Source organism: Onychomys torridus, chromosome 1 (genome assembly GCF_903995425.1).
Source record: "Onychomys torridus chromosome 1, mOncTor1.1, whole genome shotgun sequence".
Taxonomy (NCBI): Eukaryota; Metazoa; Chordata; class Mammalia; order Rodentia; family Cricetidae; genus Onychomys; species Onychomys torridus.
The window spans coordinates 90,489,999-90,511,262 of record NC_050443.1 but is presented as its reverse complement, the minus strand read 5'-3'; the positions used below and the strand labels follow the sequence as shown (position 1 = coordinate 90,511,262).

At 45.9% G+C, this 21,264-nt stretch overlaps 1 protein-coding gene across 2 annotated transcripts in view; it reads right to left on the bottom strand.

Annotated features, from left to right (window-relative positions):
* Nucleotides 1–21,264, bottom strand: part of Parva (parvin alpha) — a 160,073-nt gene that overhangs the window by 125,778 nt on the left and 13,031 nt on the right. The window lies entirely within an intron of this gene.

The following is a 21,264-nucleotide window of genomic DNA, read 5'->3' as shown; positions in this document are numbered from 1 at the left end:
TAGTGATTTTAGTGACACATTTTTCTCCTCTGTTGGCAAAAGGCAGCATGGATTGAAAGTCAGTCAAATCTATTCCTTATCAAGCACGAGACAAAAGGCCTCAGGCCATCAAATGCCTCTGCACCTTAAAGTCCCACAGGAACTCTGTCTAAGGCCCTGAGGGTGACACAGGGGTGACTCTAACACTTGGAGGCTGAGCAGCTGGGGACACCTGGGTGGTGTAAGAAGAGAGCTGAAACTGAGCTGAGTCTCCCAGCCTCTCCCACAGCCCTAAGGGGAGTGTTTACAGTTTCCTGACCTCAGAAAGCATCCCAGAGAGCTGGGAGGAATTCTTTATTTATTGAGCGTGTTTTAAAGGAAACATGTTAAAATATCCTTCCATGGTTTATCTCCTCAACGCTTGGATTCCAAAGGACAACAACCCACAGACCCTGCCCTCTCCTCAGCCTCGGGTTCGCCCAGGACGTCTGCAGTAGAAAGCTGTATCACACACACTCTTGCTTTTCCAAGACATCTGATGGGGACCTGAAGCTTCTGGAACCTCTAAGCAGTCACCCTTCGCCATGTTCCAGTCTCTTTTAAATGTCAGAACGTTGGGGCCATGTGAAAGTTAAAACGACGCTGTTCCACTATGCTGCACGCAGCCATGGAGACTGCAGTGTCAATGTCTGACTAGAGCCCAGATGAAGCCCAACCTGGCCAGCTAAGAGCTACCTGCAGGGAAGAACTCTTCAAAGATTCCCTGCTGTGATCCTGCAAGCCCACAGTGGCCAGAGAGTGTGCCGATGACACCAACTCAAGAGGACTTCTGTCCCTTCTCTCCACCCCTTCCCACACCAGGCTGTAAATATGGAGCACTCGAAGTTCTGGGTGAATGTTTGTGCCTTAAAACCTTGCCCAGAGTGATGTGGTAAAGAAGGGAAGGAGTCACGAGGTTGGAGCCCCCACAAGAGGGAGGCTTTTCAACGTGCCCCTTTTAACGAGCCCCGAGAGACCCATCACGCCCCCCACCAGATGTGGACACCTGGAGCTGGCACCATCTGTGAGGAAGAGCAGACACCAAGCCAGCAGGCATATTGATGGTGGACCACCCAACCTCTAAAACTGTAAAAAAGTTCATTTCTGTATCGAAGCCACTTAGTCTAGGGCATTTTTGTTAAGATAGCCCAAGTGGCCTAAGACAGAGGAAGCTGAGGAAAAGTGACCCCCCCCCCGCAGGTGTAGACACCTGAGCCATAGCAGGCTGAGCTCGGGGTAAGCAGGCACACAGGACAGAGTGGGAGAGTAAAATTTGATTTCAGACAGGACGAGACCTTCTCAGCAGCAAGCAAGTTATCATCAACTAAATAAGATCTTCTTTAGCTGGACAGGACTGGAAAGCTATGTGCTCTGCGGGACCAATCACATACACCAGAAATGATTTACAACGTGGCTCTGGGTAAAGAAAACACAAAACAAACTGTTTTTCTTTTCCTCACCGAACTTCTCTGGTAAAATTAAAATCAAAAGAATAGAATAGAAGTCTTTGGTTAGTGAATTAGTAATGGTGAAAGATAACAATGAACCAGGTATGGCAGCACACACCTGCAATCCCCGCACTGAGGTGGCTGAGGCATGAGGATCATGAGTTCCAGGCCAGCCTGGGCTACAGAGTGAGACCACATCTCAGTAACAACAACATTAACAACACCAATAGCAGCGACAATAAAAACAGAGAGAAAAGGAAAACCTAAAGTATCCAGTTTTAATGAGGATGCAGCTAAACAAGCCTCTATATGTACTTCTGGCTGGGCTGGAAACTGGGAAGAATTTTCCTCTTAAACTTTAATGGACATGTTGGTACTAGTAATCAAAGACAAAGAGCCATGAATTTGAGGGGGAACAAGAAAGGGAACTGGAGGGAGAGAGGGTGGAAATGATATAACTGCATTTTAATTAAAAAAATACATTAAAAAACTTTAGTGCACATGCACATCACTGTGGATCTTGCTAAAATGCAGACTGATTTCAGAGTGAGTTCCAAGACATCAGTTACCAAGTGACAGGGATGGGGTTGGTCTGTATACTCACCAAGAGAAACAATAACCCAGAGAGGATTCAAAAAGCAGATGAAGAGCTTAACAATCCTCGAAACTTCAGTGATTCTGTGTTAATAACTGTATTCTAGGAACCACAATGAATGAGTGAAAAGGAGCATTCAAAGGCATGTACACCAATGTTGTGTTTATCATGAAAAACAGACATAACTTCAACAGTCAACAACATGGAACTTTGCAAATCTGTCACATAAAGCCTTTAGGCACTGAGACATTATGAAAGTGTCAGTCAATATCAAATTCATTTAGAATTAATAGTGTCCTGGGGGAAATGTTCACGATGTGCAAAGGGGAAAAATTGAAATATGAAATGGAGGTTGTACTAGGGAGGTGATGGCTCAGGGGGTAAAGTGCTGGTCATACAAGCATGAGGACCCGGGTCTGGATCCCTAAAGCCCACAGAAAAGCCAGGTGGGCATGGTAGTCGAAAATGTAATCACTGTGCACAAAGAGGAGACAGGAATCCCAGGAGTAAGCTGCCTAGTCAGATCAGTCTAAACAATAACTGTGGGTTCAGGGAGAGACCCTGCCTCAACATATAAAATGGAAAGTGACTGAGGAAGATACCTGATATCACTCTTTGCACCCATGCACGCACGCACGCACGCACGCACACACACACACACACACACGTGCGGGCACACACACACACAAGCAAACATGCATGCACACATCCCACACCCACACACATTCGAGGTGTGCAGTACTGTGATGGCCAGTTTCATGTGCCAACTTGGCGAGGCTGTAGCGCCCAGGTATTTAATCAGAAGAGACCTAGGCATTGCTGTGATGTGAGCAACATCTAGATTAGTTGACTTAAACAGCAGAGGCTGCTTCCACAATGAGGCTGGACTTGATCCAGTCAATCTCTTCAAGTCCCACAGAGTAGAATTAGACCCCTCAGAGAAGAGGGATCTGCACCTCGATACTGCTGAACTCTTCAGTGCTTCTGGCCCGGTGGGGTGACCACCCTTCAAACATTTTAACCTGTCAATCTTATGTTACCCAAACCAGCTTCTGAGAAGAAAATCTCTTTATATATGTGCTCTGAAGACCTGTTTCTCTGGAGAGTCTTGGCTGGCCTGCAGTTTGAGCCCACAAAGCTAAAGGCACATGAATGAATGCATAAATACCTTTGTGTCCCAGGACTGAACATGCAGGGGGACTCTTAACTCTGTAATTTAAATCATACTATTCAAATAGTTAAAGTAGATGCATAAGCAACAAGAGAAGAAAACATCCTAAATTAACAGTGTAAAAAGGACTGAGATATATTTTTATTATGTATTACTTATTATTATGTATATGTATCACATATATTATTATTATTTATATCTTTTTTTATATTTAATTTTTTCTAAACTTCTTCCTAGAAACATGCTACTTTTGCAGGTATAAAGTAATACCATCACATGCCGGGTGGCAGTGGCGCACGCTTTTAATCCCAGCACTCAGGAGGCAGAGTTTGAGGCCAGCCTGGGCTACAGAGTGAGTTCCAGGAAAGGCTCAAAGCTACACAGAGAAACCCTGTCTTGAAAAAACAAACAAACAGACAAAAAAGAAATATCATCACAACACGGCCTGCATGCAATGCGGCAATTTCAGTGTCCACTAAAAGGTTCTCTGGAGGTTTCAGACAGTGGAGGAGTGAAGGCCCTTTCTCATATCTCACCTTCTACCCAGCTGGCAGTCTCTCTGTCTTTTCTCCCTCGCTGCCAAGCTCCACTTCCTCCTTTTTATCCCATTCTGTCTCCTGCCCCTTTCTTTCTTGCCCAGAAGAAAAGTTCATGGACAGGTACAACAAAGTGACTTCTGTTTTCCAAATGAGGAGACCAAGGCCACCAAGGCTAGACGTAGCACCAGGCTGCCCAGCTGGTAGTTGATACAACGCAAATGCCTCCCTCTGTCAACTGTAAAATGAGACATATGCGAGTGATTTTTATGAGTGTTCCCATATGGTCAGAGGGAGAACCATGTCATTACATTACAGGGCCTGCTCCTTGCCTTTCATAACCTTCTCCAATGACTGTACACAATGGCTCATTAGGCTAGAAAAGACGAGGATGATGGTCAAGGTCACGTGCCAGGACCAAAGGCATTCTGGGCTCTGCTGTGTGTCCCAAGCAACCTGGGGTGGCCCTGGTGACTCGAGTCTCCCAGCTGCAAGTGAGCAGGGCCACCCACACGGCCCAAGTGTGCCAAATTCAGAGCCCACTTTCCACTCGCAACAGCCTCTCTAGTCCTCATCTAATTACTGGCACAAGACCTTGGTCAGCTGCCAACCTCATGCCCAGAAGGATGGCCCAACTGCAGGACACTCGGAAGCACCCACTGCTTCCCACTTGAGAGTCCTGTCTCTGTATACAGCCAAAGCAGTCCTTCTCACTCCTCTAGTCCACCCAGACCTACTGCATTCTCAGGTCCCTTTAGGATAAAACCCTGGGGCTGATGCTGTTAGTATTTATGCGGCGCTAGGAACACGTCCCGAACATGACAAGACCACGGGAGAGTTTTATTAAAGAGGATAGAGGTGACAGGCCTGCGTGAAACACACGTGGGTGAGGAGATAAGGAGAGAGGGGGCTCATGCAAGATGGCGCTGGCTTTTTAAAGGTTGGGCCGCGCATGCGTACAGGGACTCCTGTGGGTACTCCACGCATGCGTGTAGATTACATGGCTGCGTGCGCGCGCTTTACGCAACCACTTAAGGCCACAGAGTCCCGGTCCCGCGAGATGTCTGACCCGGAGATGGCTATTCTACACCGGAAATAGTTAGGCGGTCCGCCGGGCAAGCCCAACCGTGTGGACATGTAATTATCTATCAGATGCTCTCAGTCATCCTCAGCGAGTGAAGTCCCTGTACCAGTGCCCCTGGAACAGATGGGCTGGCCTCCCCAGCTCATGAGCCCTCTGCCCCAGGAACCTGGAGTTGCTGCTGTCACCTGCCCACCTAGGAACCCATGGCAATGCAGGCTTCAAGAACATCTGGTGTTTGCCCAAGAAATGAATGGTCAGAATAAACAAAGGCCACACTACTGAGGTGCTGGCAACCTTTGTCTCCAAACCCCAGGACCATATTACATGGTGGGCTAGCGGTCCTGCTGTTTGAACAGATGATTATACCAAAAACTGAAATGGCCCAGGAACAGACGGGAAATATGTATGGTGCTAGGTTCGTACACACTGTCAATTGAGGCCATTTCTGTCAACTGAAACAGCACATTTATGAAGGAAGGGGAAAGACACAGACCACTCTGTGTCTATTTCAGATGAACATGTTTATGATGTCACGTTGCAAGGTGTCATTAGAGACCATGCCACCAACCCTGAAGCCAGCTCTGGGCCAGCTGACATCATAAACCCAAACAGACCCTCAGCAGCAGAAGTTGTTTAGTGAGCGTAAGGGATGTGTGTATCTGTGGAAATAAGTCTGGATACCTATACCCTATTTTCTAAGATGTTGCTTAGTGTATAAACCACATGAAATATGCATATAAAAACCTCTTCTTCTAAACATCAAGAGACGGCTAACAAAAAAGGGATGGTACCCAAGGAATGACACGGTGTCCCCTGGCTACACACACACACACACACACACACACACACACACACACACACACACACTAAATACAAGCAATTAAAATAATAAAAATAATATTAAATAAAAATGTCTACCAGTCCAGAGAGTGGGATAGGAGGCTTTCCAAGGTGGGCCTGGGTGCACTGGTATGCTGGGTCCCCAGTCCCAGCTACACCCTGCCACCGGCCTGCACATTTGCTCAATAGTTGTGCTTTGGGCACATTGAGAAATCATGTCTTATTAACAAATAGTTTTTTGAATTATTAAAGAGCGAGTGAATCTTCCACAAAACTCCTATGGGAACATATACTCAACACTGAGGTCAACTTATCCTGCTGGATTCCACCACAGCTTAATAGCCTCCCCAAGCCTCCCTCTGCCCTCCCCACAAGCAGAACACACAGAAGTCACTTAGAATTTCCCAAACCACCCAGTTTTCAAATGTTCTTCCTATATGACATCAGAAATGTCAACTGAGAAGTAGGCACAAAAATGGACTCATTAGAGCTGGTAATTAATGTTTAAAAAAAAAAGATCGAATCCCCTAAGTGAGAGGGGAGGAAGATGGCAGAGGAAATCACTGGGAATCCTCAGCTGAAGTCCCTGGAGCTTGTAGCCTTACAGATGAGGTGAACAAGGAGCAGTGCTATGCTAGAGCTCATGGGAGAGCACTTGCTCAGCACAAGTTAGGCCTGGGTTCCACCAACGCGAGGGAGGGAGGGCAGACGGAGGAGGGAGAGAGGCTAGAGGGAGGAGGGAGAGAGGCTAGAGGGAGGAGGGAGAGAGGCTAGAGGGAGGGGTCTCTAAACACAACAACTGAAGCGTTGTCCTAATTAGCCTTAACCATAAAAGTCCAGAGTCAGATACCGAGGGTGAAAGCTGAAAGACCAGAGAAGCAGAGCAGCCAGCCACCGGAGATTCTTACTTTTACAAATCTTCAGACCAAAAGAGGAGGGGATCCTGTCTCTAAGAATCCTCAAACCGAATGGGCCGAGATTCTGTCTCCACTTGCCTTATATTCCTGTCTCCATCTCCCTGGGATTAAAGGCATGCACCTCCTAAGTGCTAGGATCAAAGGCATGAGATCCCAAGTGCTAGGATCAAAGGCATGAGATCCCAAGTGCTAGGATCAAAGGCATGAGATCCCAAGTGCTGCTAGGATCAAAGGCATGGGATCCCAAGTGCTGCTAGAATCAAAGGCATAAGACCCAAGTGCTGCTAGGATCAAAGGCATGAGATCCCAAGTGCTGGATCAAAGGCATAAGATCCCAAGTGCTGGATCAAAGGCATGAGATCCCAAGTGCTAGGATCAAAGGCATGAGATCCCAAGTGCTGGATCAAAGGCATAAGATCCCAAGTGCTGGATCAAAGGCATAAGATCCCAAGTGCTGGATCAAAGGCATGAGATCCCAAGTGCTAGGATCAAAGGCATGAGATCCCAAGTGCTGCTAGGATCAAAGGCATGAGATCCCAAGTGCTGCTAGGATCAAAGGCATGAGATCCCAAGTGCTGCTAGGATCAAAGGCATGGGATCCCAAGTGCTGCTAGAATCAAAGGCATGAGATCCCAAGTGCTGGATCAAAGGCATGAGATCCCAAGTGCTGTTAGGATCAAAGGCATGAGATCCCAAGTGCTGCTAGGATCAAAGGCATGAGATCCCAAGTGCTGTTAGGATAAAAGGCATGAGATCCCAAGTGCTAGGATCAAAGGCATGAGATCCCAAGTGCTAGGATCAAAGGCATGAGATCCCAAGTGCTGGATCAAAGGCATAAGATCCCAAGTGCTGCTAGGATCAAAGGCATGAGATCCCAAGTGCTGCTAGGATCAAAGGCATGAGATCCCAAGTGCTGCTAGGATCAAAGGCATGAGATCCCAAGTGCTGGATCAAAGGCATGAGATCCCAAGTGCTGCTAGGATCAAAGGCATGAGATCCCAAGTGCTGCTAGGATCAAAGGCATGAGATCCCAAGTGCTGCTAGGATCAAAGGCATGAGATCCCAAGTGCTAGGATCAAAGGCATGAGATCCCAAGTGCTAGGATCAAAGGCATGAGATCCCAAGTGCTGCTAGGATCAAAGGCATGTGATCCCAAGTGCTGGATCAAAGGCATGAGATCCCAAGTGCTGCTAGGATCAAAGGCATAAGATCCCAAGTGCTAGGATCAAAGGCATGAGATCCCAAGTGCTAGGATCAAAGGCATGAGATCCCAAGTGCTGCTAGGATCAAAGGCATGAGATCCCAAGTGCTGCTAGGATCAAAGGCATGAGATCCCAAGTGCTAGGATCAAAGGCATGAGATCCCAAGTGCTAGGATCAAAGGCATGAGATCCCAAGTGCTAGGATCAAAGGCATGAGATCCCAAGTGCTGCTAGGATCAAAGGCATGAGATCCCAAGTGCTGCTAGGATCAAAGGCATGAGATCCCAAGTGCTGCTAGGATCAAAGGCATGAGATCCCAAGTGCTAGGATCAAAGGCATGAGATCCCAAGTGCTAGGATCAAAGGCATGAGATCCCAAGTGCTGCTAGGATCAAAGGCATGAGATCCCAAGTGCTGTTAGGATCAAAGGCATGAGATCCCAAGTGCTGGATCAAAGGCATGAGATCCCAAGTGCTAGGATCAAAGGCATGAGATCCCAAGTGCTGCTAGGATCAAAGGCATAAGATTCCCAAGTGCTGGATCAAAGGCATAAGATCCCCAAGTGCTGCTAGGATCAAAGGCATGAGATCCCCAAGTGCTGCTAGGATCAAAGGCATGAGATCCCAAGTGCTGCTAGGATCAAAGGCATGAGATCCCAAGTGCTGCTAGGATCAAAGGCATGAGATCCCAAGTGCTGTTAGGATCAAAGGCATGAGATCCCAAGTGCTGCTAGGATCAAAGGCATGAGATCCCAAGTGCTGCTAGAATCAAAGGCATGAGATCCCAAGTGCTGGATCAAAGGCATAAGATCCCAAGTGCTGCTAGGATCAAAGGCATGAGATCCCAAGTGCTGCTAGGATCAAAGGCATGAGATCCCAAGTGCTGCTAGGATCAAAGGCATGAGATCCCAAGTGCTGTTAGGATCAAAAGGCATGAGATCCAAGTGCCTGCTAGGATCAAAGGCATGAGATCCCAAGTGCTGCTAGAATCAAAGGCATGAGATCCCAAGTGCTGGATCAAAGGCATAAGATCCCAAGTGCTGCTAGGATCAAAGGCATGAGATCCCAAGTGCTAGGATCAAAGGCATGAGATCCCAAGTGCTGGATCAAAGGCATGAGATCCCAAGTGCTGGATCAAAGGCGTGCACCACCACTGCTGGGATGTTTCTCTTTTAGACTGGTTCGATCTCATGTAGCCTCCTGCTTCCTCCTCCCAAGTGCTAGGATTAAAGGTGTATGCCACCACTGCCTAGCCTCTATGGTTAACTAACTAGTGGCTAGCTCTGATCGCTGATCTCCAGGCAAGCTTTATTTGTCAGAACACAAACAAAATACCATATAACAAACAACTATAAAGGTCATAAAAGGAGGCCCCACCGGTGGCCTTAGAGACGCTGGGAAGGACATGCAGCAAGGGACATGGCAAGGACACAGACTCTGGTAGACACAAACATCACTATGCATTGATTTTGTGTCTAGCATTACTTGGTTTTGAGGTACTCTGAAATTCGTTCAAAGTCATAAGTTTTTTTGTTTGTTTTTTGAGATGGTTTCTCTGTGTAGTCCTGGCTGGCCTGGAACTCACTGTGTAGACCAGACTGTCCTGGAACTCACAGAGATCCACCTGCTTCTGCCTCCTGAGTGCTGGGATCAAAGGCATGTGCTATTATTGCCCAGCCAAAGTCATAAATTTTTTTAAGTCTAGTGCCCAACTGAGTAAAACGGAAACAGAAATGGTTATAAGCATAGAAAATGCTCACCTTACTGGTCATCAAAGAAATGCCAATGAAAGCAATTAAGACTATTTCCATGAAATAAACTTTAGGAACAAAGGCAGAAAGGACACATTCTGGTAGAGAGCTGCAGGAGCAAGCATGCCACATATATTTTAGAAAATTATTTATCGATATCTATGAGGAATGTATGAGCCAGAGGCTGGGGGAAATGGCCCAGAGGGTAAAGTGCCACAACCTGTACAGTTTAGGGACTGACCTGACTAGGGTGACAGGGAATAAAGAAATGACAGATACACACACGGAAAAGCTGGGATCAGATGGATCATGCACTCTGATGGAGACACACCAGCAGCCCAGAAACTTAGCTCAAGAAAGGTCATGAGCCAGGCATGGTGGCACATGCCTGTAACACCAGTACTCAGGAGTTAGAGGCAGAAGTTCAAGGTCAGCTTCAGCTACAAAACAATTTTAAACTAGCCTAGGCTCCAAAAACTAAACTAGGCATGATGGCAATTCAAGTAGTTGGGAGTCTGGAACAGAGGGTGTAGTGCCCTGGAACTCCCAAGTTGGGTAACTGCTGCCCTGCTTGCCGACCTATGCTGATTCCCTGCAGGTCTCCACCCTCCTGAATGCTCACTGGAGGTTCTTTGTTTGTGTATCCTGCATTTGGTGTAAACAGCTTAGATGCAAGAATGTAGAACATTCAGTAGTGAACTTCTGCCCTCCAGGGTCCCTCCATTGTGCTGTAAGCCTGTATTTAAGGTTTCCTCCCTTCTTCAATGAACGGCATTTGGCATCCTCTGGCACAAATGACCCGCTGTCTTTTGTCTGTTTTTCAATCCACAGCCCCTCGCTCGGACATGGTAAATGGGTGGTTTACCATGATCCCTGCAACAAGAGGGATCATGATTCGAGGTCAGTTTGGGCTTTATAGTAAGATTGCTTAAAAAACAAAAACAAAAACAAAAACAAACAAAACACCACGGGAGAAGGGGGTGGGGAGATCTTCTAATTTCACAATGTTTAACTCAGTAATTCCATCCCATGAAATCTACTCTACAGAAGCAATACTATATATGGGAAAAGTATTTCTACAAGCAAAAATATACCATAATATTTCTGTAATGGCAAATAACCTGGAAACTCAGCTGCTGAAGGAGCAGTTGGCAAGCTACAGTATGTCTTCCAGGTAAAATATTATTTCATTAGTCATAAAAAGTTATGCTCCTATTCACAGGAGCATGGTAACAGAAAATGCCAAGAGGAAAAATCATAGAAATGTGTATTTAGAGGAAAAAAAAGAAAAAAAAAACCTACAGTAGCAAAACCCATGGGAAAATACTGGAGCTGAATATGCTAAGTGCCAACTGTGATTGTTTCTGTCACGGTGACTCAGGCTGTGCACAGACCTTGCCTGTGAGCTAGCTGTCTGTTAGGAAGCCTTGACAGATCAGAAAAGAATTGTACAGTGAGTAAGTAGGAACTTTGGCAACCTGGCTTTGCTGTGGCATCCACACACTCCCACTTGGGACTCATCTGATTGAGTTGGGTACAAACCAGGTTGACTGTTGTCCCAGCTGTGGAACGAACACGTACTCAGGACATCTGGTCCACAAAGAGCGGGAACCCGCAAAGCTGCCCCAAGTCAATCTGCATAGACTCCTCCTCCATACAGTTCTGTGTTTTCATGTGATCCTGCTACCATGAGAAAAATAACAGTTGGCTTTTTTAATATAAGGAAACAAGAAAAAATATCCTTACTGGTCCGTATTTGGAAACTTCCCTATGGAGATGTATAGATATGCTGAGAGGCAGGATAACTTAATGGTTAGGGGAAAGTAGGTTCTAGAGTTGACGACCTTGTTTTGAATGCTAAGCTGGCCCCAGCATTTACAGTGAGCTCCGTTATCCAGTACACGCAAGGAGATAAAAACAAAGTGGCCAGCAAAGTGGCACATCTGGTAAAGGAGCTTGCCACCAAGCCTGATGACCTGAGTGTGGTCCCCTGGACCTACCTGGTAGAAGGTGAGAACTGTTAGCTGTCCTCCTTAAGCATACATACACATAGATTAAATAAACGTAATAAAAATAGCAAAACTTGCCTCAGAGCATTGGATTTAGTGGGATTAAATGAATCTATCTCTCTATGTAATATATATTATATATAACTGCAAATTCTGCAAGCTGTCTACAATAATATTCCAAACTGTGGGGTGGGGTGAAGCCACAGTCACCAATGGGTCAAAAGCAAAGGCAGAAATAATAGCCAGGTAACGGCAAGCATTTTTTTTGTGCACCAGGTGTTGTGCCAAGCCCCTGAAACAAGTTCATTAGCTGTGTTAGAGGTCACTCTGCTCCATCCTTGCATGGCTTGGGTCCTCGAACCCAGACTAGGGGTGGTGAGGTAATGAAGAAATGACGCACGCTTAAAGAGAAAAGCTGGGATCAGGTGGACTGGGCTGGCTGATGGAGCAGCTCAGCATCCTGAAGGCACAGCATGTTTATTATGTACAGCTGAACAGGGAGGCAGGTTTAGCTAGTCTCTACAGAAGCACTCTGTGTAGGGGAGCGGTCTTCAGGCCATAACCCTGACAGCAGGGACAAAGCTACCATGGGCATTTTCTGTAGCTACCATCAGTACCCACACACTGGTCAGGAGAAGGCTCTGCCATCCCTCAGAGCATCATCACCCAGGAGAAGGCTCTGCCACTCCCATGGGTCTGAGACACTGGGGTCCTTGACATGGCTGTGCTCATGTCAAACGATACACATCCACTCAGTACTTCTTCAGTCGCTCCTGATATTGCTCCAGAGCCTGTTTATCCCCATTTGGTAGATGGGGGAACTGACATTCAAAGAAACAAGTGACATGGCCAGGGCTGGCCAGCTATTAGGTAGGTCTGTGTCTCTCCAGTGCATTGGGCACAGAGGACCAGTCCCTAGACGCTAGGCTGCAGATCTCTGAAGAGCTGAAGCATGGTGTGTATCCTTCCCAGAGCAGCCAGGATTGCTAACCTATTCGAGAGATCAGACCAAAATTCAAACCCAGGGCTGTTTCATCTGGTCCCCTCTGAGAAGCTAATACTCAGCAGCTTGCCTGCCTCCCCTTGGTAGGATGGTGTTCTCAGGGTGTGAGCTCAGCAGGAAGGCAGTTCTCGGAATGTTCTGGGAGGATGCAGGGGCTCATGAGTCACTCTGCCCCACTCCTCCCCACTCCTTCCCAAGGCCCTGGATGTCATTCATTATCTTTGTCACTGGGTTTTCTGCTGCTGGTTGGCTGCACAATTATCCCTAAAAGGAAATCAGCCTTAAGTTTCATGTCCATAGCCAAGTGCCTTTGAGGCAGAAGGAGGGCCCAGAGGAGGGCCCAGCAACTGTCCTGGAAGGGCTGGAGAGGCAGGGGGGCTCTGCTGGGCAGGCAGACACTAACTGCCTGGCTTTGGATCTTCACTGGGGCTGACCTTTAGAGGCCTCCTCCAATCAGAGCCCTGTGCCCTCCGCATCAAAGGCAAGAATGCCAGAAGAGCACCAACTCTGTAAATATTTACCCCAAAAGTCAAGAAAGAACCGAGACAGCAAAGGCCAGGAAACCAGACACCGTTGGTGTAGGAGAGAGGAGAGAGCTAGGAACATGTAGGATTTTGCCTTGAACTCCAGAACTTTCTGTGAATGCCAAATGCTAGAGACAGAACCTTGGGAATTCACTGCCTAGAAATCTGTGGGCACATTCCCAACAAAATCAGAGCTCTTTACAAGAAAAGTTCTAATTTTGCATTTAATTTTAATTTTTAGGGACAGGATCTCACTATATAGCCCAGGCTGGCCTCAAACTTTGTTACATAAAATCAGGTATGGGTGCCACATGCCGATAATCACAATATTTCAGAAGCCAAGGCAGGAGGATGACAAATTCATGACCAGCCTGGACTATGTGACACCCTCTCTCAGAAAATCCAAATCAACAACAAAATCCTGCTATCTACGGCAAACTCTAGTCTTTCTTTAGCTTTAGCCTCCTGAGGGCCAGGAGCAGGATTGAATTCACAGTAAGGAACGAAGAGTTTCAGTTTGAATAGGCCTAACGCTATATTTGCTTGTAGCCCTGCTGCCGCACTCCTCCATCATCTCTGTCTTAGAGACCAAACTGGACATACCTGGTTAAAATCAAACCCAAGAAGCTTGAATCAGCGATTTCACTTCCAAGAATTCACAGTTGGGGGCTGGAAGCAGGAAAAGCAAGGTGGGCAGATGGGTGAGAGCAGTGGGCAGGGGTGAATATGAGTAAAGGTTAGTAATATATGTATGAAAACATTGCGATGTGCTGTGGATATCGCTCTGTATAAATAAAATGCTGTTTGGCTAGTGGCCAGGCAGGAAGTATAGGCGGGACAAGAGAGAAGAGAATGCTGGGAAGTGGAAGACTGGGAGAGAGACACTGCCAGCCACTGCCATGAGAAGCAACATGTAAAGACACCAGTAAGCCACAAGCCATGTGGCAAAGTATAGACTAACAGAAATGGGTTAATTTAAGATAGAAAAAGTAGATAACAAGAAGCCTGCCACGGCCACACAGTTTGTAAGCAATATAAGTTTCTGTGTGTTTACTTGGTTGGTTCTGAGCATCTATGGGCCTGGCGGGTGAGAGAGATTTGTCCTGACTGTGGGCCAGGCAGGAAAATTCTAGCTATAAATTCTAGCTATAAGGATGAAACACATTATATTCTAAAAAGGAATTCATGGTGCTGGTAAATGGAAATAGGATACTTTTATTTGTTTGTAAGCAGGCTTAATGCACCATTGTTAGGAGGAGTAAATTGTCACAAAAAGCTTAAATGCCCTGTAATAGCAAACTGTTTGAACACCTACCAGGGTGTGACTCCTTCATACAGTATACCAAGTGGCTAAAAAACAAGATTACACTTGAAAGGCACCAAGACCGGTAATAACCAGAAAAGAGTAGTCGGACATCTAAACATTATATTTACTGTTATTATCAGTGTGTGTTGTGGGGGGTCAGATTTAGGTCTTCAGACTTGTAAGTTCCTTTACCCACTGAACCATCTCCCCAGCCTGCTACATACTTTTAACACATGGTTGAAGCACTCAGATTTTCTGTCTGTCTGTCTTTGGTGTTGTTTGCTGTTGCTGTAACCCAGGTAGAACCTCAAACTCGCATCTATCCTCCCAGCTCAACCTCCCAAGTACTGGGATTACAGTAATTACTCCCCCACTTGGCTCACAGCCTTGCTGACATGGACCCTACCACTGTCTCTAAGTCCTGAAGTGAGGAATAAAGATGGGTCTGAACTTTCCAGTCAATACTTATGACCCCAAGAGCTGGATAGACGGCTCATTGGTCAAGAGCATGTACTACTCTTGCAGAAGACTTGAGTTCAGTTTCCAGAACCCACATCAGGAGGCTCACACCCTTTCTAACTCCAGTTCTGGGGGATGTGATGCCCTCTTATGGCCTCCGAGGACATCTGCACTCAGGTGCACATACCCCCACACAAATACATTCCAAATTAGTTTTTCAGCATGTACAAAACTTAGTTTAATAAGAATATCAGTAATACTATGAGCTGGCTTGGCATTCTGTGGACAACAAGAAAGATCCCCAAAGCAACAACCTAGAGCCTGACAGCTCACATCAATGGAATGCTCAAAGGGCCCAACCTTGTTTTCCATGCTTTCCAGTATAGGGGCATTTCTTGACAATTCTATGAGGTGCAGATACCATGGCCAGAGCTCAGAGACAACAGTAAACTTGTCTCAGGTTGCACAACCAACATGAGACCTGGCAGGCTGGCTCCTGGGTGGCGCTTGCCACTCAGCACTAGTTTGGTTTGTTTGTTTGTTTGTGTTTGTTTGTTTGTTTTTTGTTTTTTCAAGACAAGGTTTCTCTGTGTAGCCCTGGCTGTCCTGGAACTCACTCTGTAGACCAGGCTGGCCTTGAACTCACAGAGATCCCCCTGCCTCTGCCTTCCAAGTGCTGGGATTAAAGGTGTGCGCCCTCACCGCCCAGCTCAGCACTAGTTTGTTGAACAAATGAATCAACTAGAAAAGTGCCAATATCTTGAAAGGCTAGGGAAACTCTAACTTATTAAGTGGTTGCTACGGAAACCAAAGGCATGCCACTGTTTGTTATCATGGATGAATGAACACATACTATTCAGAAAAAAAGCCCTTGGGTTGGGTAGAGTTGGATTTGCTTCCAGAAGAGACTGAAATCCTCTGCTTTACCTCTTTTGTGGTTGTTGTTACTTTTAAAAGATTTATTTTTATCATGCACGTGCACTCGTGAGTGCATGTGAGTACAGGTACCCATGAAGGTCTGCAGAGAGCGTCGGATACTCTGTAGCTAGAGTTATAGGTGGTTGTGAGCTTCCTGAAATGAGTGCTAGGAACCAAACCTGGTTCTCTAGAGGAGCAACAATCTGAGCCATCTTGAGCAATCTCTAGCCCCACCCCACCCCCTGTTAATAGGGGAGCAACTTCGGGCAAGTCACTTCGCTTCTCTGAGCCTCGTTTCCTTATCTGTAAAATGCAAGACCTTCCAGGATTCCTATAGGGATTTAATTCATCCAGATGCATCACATATGTTGGCTACATCCACAAATAAAAGGAAGAGCTGGGATGGAATAAATCATACTTGGAGCATCACCAGACATACCCCATCTCTTTTAATCTTAAAAGTGAGCTGGAAAATGGATGCACATCTCCCAGTGCTCTGACTGAGAAAGCTGGCTTTTAACTGTTCTGATCCTGCCTCTCACATATTGACTCAGGACATCTAATACTATCTCCAAATGCCAGGCTTCATTTGCATTGGGTCAAAAGCCAGCCTGCTGATTGCCTCTGTTGATTTTAGGCAGGGACTTCAGCACCACCCTAGCCCTGAAGTCCACCTTCCTCCTGGCCCCTGGCCAGGCTTAGCTGGCTTTATTTGGTACTCAGGAGAGTGACTGATTTTTACTGTTTAGCTTGTGCAGTTCGGACCTGGGATGTACCCTTTGGCAAGACATTAATTAGTCTCGGGCTGTGCAACTAGGTCATGCCTAGGCCACTTGGCAGGGCACTGCCCAGACTTTGGCTGTTCTTTCTGCCCAGAAAGCTGGTGTGTCAACCTTTAGGTGCTCGAGGGCTCACCCTCATGACCTCTTTTAGGTGCAGCAGGTTTTATCTGGGAGCATTTTAGAATTTGAATTTTTTAAATAGCCAAAATAGCCAATGGCTGGGTATGGTGGTAATCCCCAGCACCTGGGAGGCAGAGGTGGGTGGATCTCTGTGAGTCTGAGGCTACCTTGTTCTACACAGTTGTGGGAGGTCAGCTCCAACCTTTTAAAGGGTTCCTATGAGGAGAAGAGAGGGATAAGAAACTTTTATATAGAAAGATAGTGAAGAGGAGACAGACAGAAACACAGGATAGCTTCGGTAGGAACTGGATCAAAATCCACCAGCCCCTTCTGTCTCTTCAAAGGGCTTTTTATAACAATGCCAAGGGGCAGGGCAAAAGACCTTCCCCTTGCTAGATCAAAGCATACCACACAGCCAAGTGAAGACCCTTCCAAACACCTGGTAACCGTTCCTGTGGTCCAATCATCCCCTTATGCAGCCCTGCTGGGTAAAGCAAGCTCAGAGTCTCAGACCCTGAGTAAGTTCTCATTAGGAAACCTCTGTGGGTCTCTACACACAGTGAGTTACAGGAAAGCCAGGGCTATATAGTAAAGACCCTGTCTCAAAACAACACAGAATGAACAAACAAAAACCTGCCAATGGCTCACACAGGGATCCTTTGAAGACCTGCCCTGTAAAACAAATGCTCCCTTCAGTGAGTACATTCAGTGCTTGGGACACACCCGACATTTCACTCCTTGAATGTCTACCTTCAGGACTCACAGAAGGCTATTTTTCTCAAAATCAGTGGAAAATTTTAACTATATCCTAAAGTAACAATGGCAACAATCACCCTCCTTGCCCATTCCTTCAACTGCAATTCCTACCATAATCATGTGTTAACACGTACAAAGAAAAAAAAATTAAAGAATATTTTAAAGAAAGCAAGACCAGGGCTGGAGGGTCACCATACTCCATGGCTCATGATATGGAAGTAAAGACTTGAAAAGCAAGCTGCTGAGCCAGACCTCCTGGGTTCAAATCTCATGCCTTCTTTTCACTCGATAAGATATCATGGAATCTATTCCATTCCTCCTTGAAAGCTATGATGTTAGTGCTTCTCAGCCTCTTTTTTGCTTGATAGTGGCCATATCACTGAGCTCCTGTGGGTGGTAGCTGGCAATGTCTTAGGACAGGCTAGCCAAACCTTCTCCTGTATCTTCCACCTCTTTCTGTAAGGACCTAAAGGATAGGAAGGCTGCAAAGAGTTCTATTTGTGAGCGCTAGGCACACGCTTAGCACTGAGCTATCTCCAGCTCTGAAAACCTTTTTGTTTTGAGACAGTCTCACGTAGCCCAGGCTGGCCTCATTACTTGCTATGTAAATGAAGATGACTAAGCTGCAGCCCCAACTCCAAAATACCATGTTGCATGTTAGACTCCCATTCGCAAAAGAAGCATCAATTATCAGTGACTTTAGGAAGCAAAGTTAGAAACACAGAAAATCTAAAGACAGATCTGTGTTTGTTTAGTCTGAATAGATGTTGCTAATTAGTCTCATCAAGTGTGTGAAAGTGCAGTGCTAAAGTCACCTGACATCTTGCTAAATAGCCATTGCTTTTAGAGTCATATGGTGTATTGTAAAGAGGGCAGTTAATTATCTAGATTTCAAAAATTTTACAGTATTTATATCTTATAAGAAATCACAGTACCATTGTAATTAATCCAAATGTGTCAAGCCTTAAAATAAGTCTTAAATAAATAAATGATATGTGTAATTTGAGACAGGGTCTCATTTTGCCTACAATGGTCTCAAACTTGCTATCTGTCTGAGGAGAATCATGCTATGTATCTAAGATGAACTCCTGATTCTCCTGTCTCCGCTTCACAGGTACTAAGAATACAGTCACACATCATCATGTCCAGCTCATATTTGCTCTCAAACAAAACAAACAACAAAAAACATGCTGGGCATGGAGGTGCACACCTTTAATCCTAGCATTAGGGAGGCAGATGCAGGCTACAATTGTTCTCCTGTCTCACAAAAAGCCTGAGACCTTGGATGAGCATGTGGAAACAACCCAATCGAGAAACAATGCCAGTGGGTTCTGCTGGGGCCTAAGATGCTTCTTTATACTCATCTTTATAACTCATTTTGTTGTGTTAAACTTCAGAGAGTTGAGGGCCTGTTACAGCAGCTAGTGGTACCTTAACTAGCACAGTGCTTTGACTTTGGAAATCTTCCCTGGCCTCTCTGTGGCTTGGTGTCCTCCGCTGAGGAAAAAAGGGGGTTAACTAATTCCTTTCATTGGTTTGCTACAAAGATCTAATAAGTCAATATGTAGAGGATACTAACCACAGTGCTTGGTCCCACAATAAGACTGTATTATGGTCCCCACTGTCAGTATTATTGTCTAAAGAGTAATAGTATAGACTATGGCTTAGATAATGTCCCTCAAGGCCCCAGTGCTAAAGATGCAGACCCTAGAGGGGGCTTACTGGGAGGTGGTGGGACCTCTAGGAGGTAGGACCTCTCTACTGAAAGATCCTCATGTCCCTAAAGTGTAGGACCCCAACCCACTCCTTTCCTTTTTGCTTCTTAGCCACAAGATGACCAGTTTGCTGGACCATGTGCTCCCCATCATCACCACCTGTCACATCTAGAAGCATAGTAGGTCTGCCCAATCTTGAACTGAAATCTTCAAAACTGTAAGCCAAACCAAACCTTTAATAAGTTAATTATCTCAGGCATTTCATTATAGTTATAGGAAGCTGACTGATACAACATGTTATCAAATTTTTCTATGTGTCATTTAAATGTATACATTCTTAAATCTTTACTCACTTCCTGGCATGATTTTTTTTAAGTGCATTGGTGTTTTGCCTGCTTGTATATTTGTGTTAGGGTGTTGGGTCCCCTAGAACTGGAGTTACAGATAGTTGTAAGCTGCCATGTGTGTGCTAGGAATTGAACCTGGGTCCTCTGGAAGAGCAGTCAGTGCTCTTAACCCTGAGCCATCTCTCCAGCCCAATGATTTTGGTTTTTATCGTTTGGGGCTGAAGCTATGTTCTAGGCAAGCCACTTGTAGTTTAATGATAAAAGGCATAAGCATAACAAGATTATGACAATTTCCTTAACAGGGGGTACTTTGGGACTGTACAAGGTATGCCTAACTGAAGGTGAAAAGTGTCTCTACTGCCCCCAGTCAATGTAAAAAAACAAAGAAGAAGAAGAAGAGGAGGAGGAGGAGGGGGAGGAGGAGGAGGAGGGGGAGGAGGAGGAGGAGGAGGAGGAGGAGACAGGCAGCTTTCTGGCTAGCATTCAGGAGATGCTCATAAATCCTATGGAATTTAAAGAACTGGTGCCCAAGACATCCAAGTGACCAGGAAGCATGTGAAAAGTTACTCAATATTAGCCACCAAGTTAATACAAATAGGAAGCAAAGTGAGAAACATTTCCCCCATGCTAAGATGGTATCAATGGGAAAGACAGACACTAACACATGTTGGCGAGGCCAAGAGTGGACTGGCCTCCTCACCACTGCTGGTGAGAACGCACTTGGTGGAGCTGCTTTTTCTCCCCTTCTTTCTGCATATATATGTGTCTGCCGTGTCTGTGGACATGTGCACATTCACACATGTGTCAATGTGAGGAGACTGGAGGGTAATGTTGGGACCTCTGTCACTCCTCCACCATGTTCTTTGAGGCAGAGTCTCTCCAGCAACCCTGGGACTAGCTGTTCTGGCTAGTCTCACCAGCCAGCTTACTCAGGGATTCCACTTCCCCTTCAAAGGCTGAACCTACAGGTGAACTGCCATGCCCATCTGGCATTTATGGAGGTTGTAGGGGTCCAAACACTAGTTCCCTTGACTGTATGGCAAGCACTTTAACCACTGAGCAACCTCCCCAACTCTGGTATAGCTAACTTTGAAAAGTTTGGCCATTCCTCCAAATATCAAACATGGCAATTACTATATAGCCCAGCCATATCTCTCCAAGGGGAATGAAAACACATAGTCACATAAATGCTTACATGTGAAAATTCACAGTGCTAATTTGTAATAGGTAAAAAAAATGAAAATAACTCGTGTCCATCAGCTGATGAGTAAGTACATCTACCCAAAAGAATATTTTCCAGCTACAAAAAGAAGTGAAATCCTGGTACATGCTGATGTGTGGGCACCTTGACGAGATTCTGCTAAGGGATCAGACACAGAAAATCACGTTGTACAGCCCCACTTAGAAGTGATGTCTAGAACAGGAGTCCTAGTTTCTTTCTGTTGTTGTGATCAAATGCTATGACCAAAATTCCGGGGAGGAAGGGTTTTTTTGGCTTACACTTCCAGGTCCCAGTACATCACCTAAGAGAAGTCAAAGCAGGGCTGGAGAGATGGCTCAGAGGTTAAGAGCACCATCTACCCCTCCAGAGGTCCTGAGTTCAATTCCCAGAACCTACAAGGTGGCTCACAACCATCTGTAATGAGATCTGGCACCCTCTTCTGTATACATGATAAATAAATAAATCTTTGAGAGAGAGAGAGAGAGAGAGAGAGAGAGAGAGAGAGAGAGAGAGAGAGAAGTCAAGGCAGAAACCTGAAGGCAAG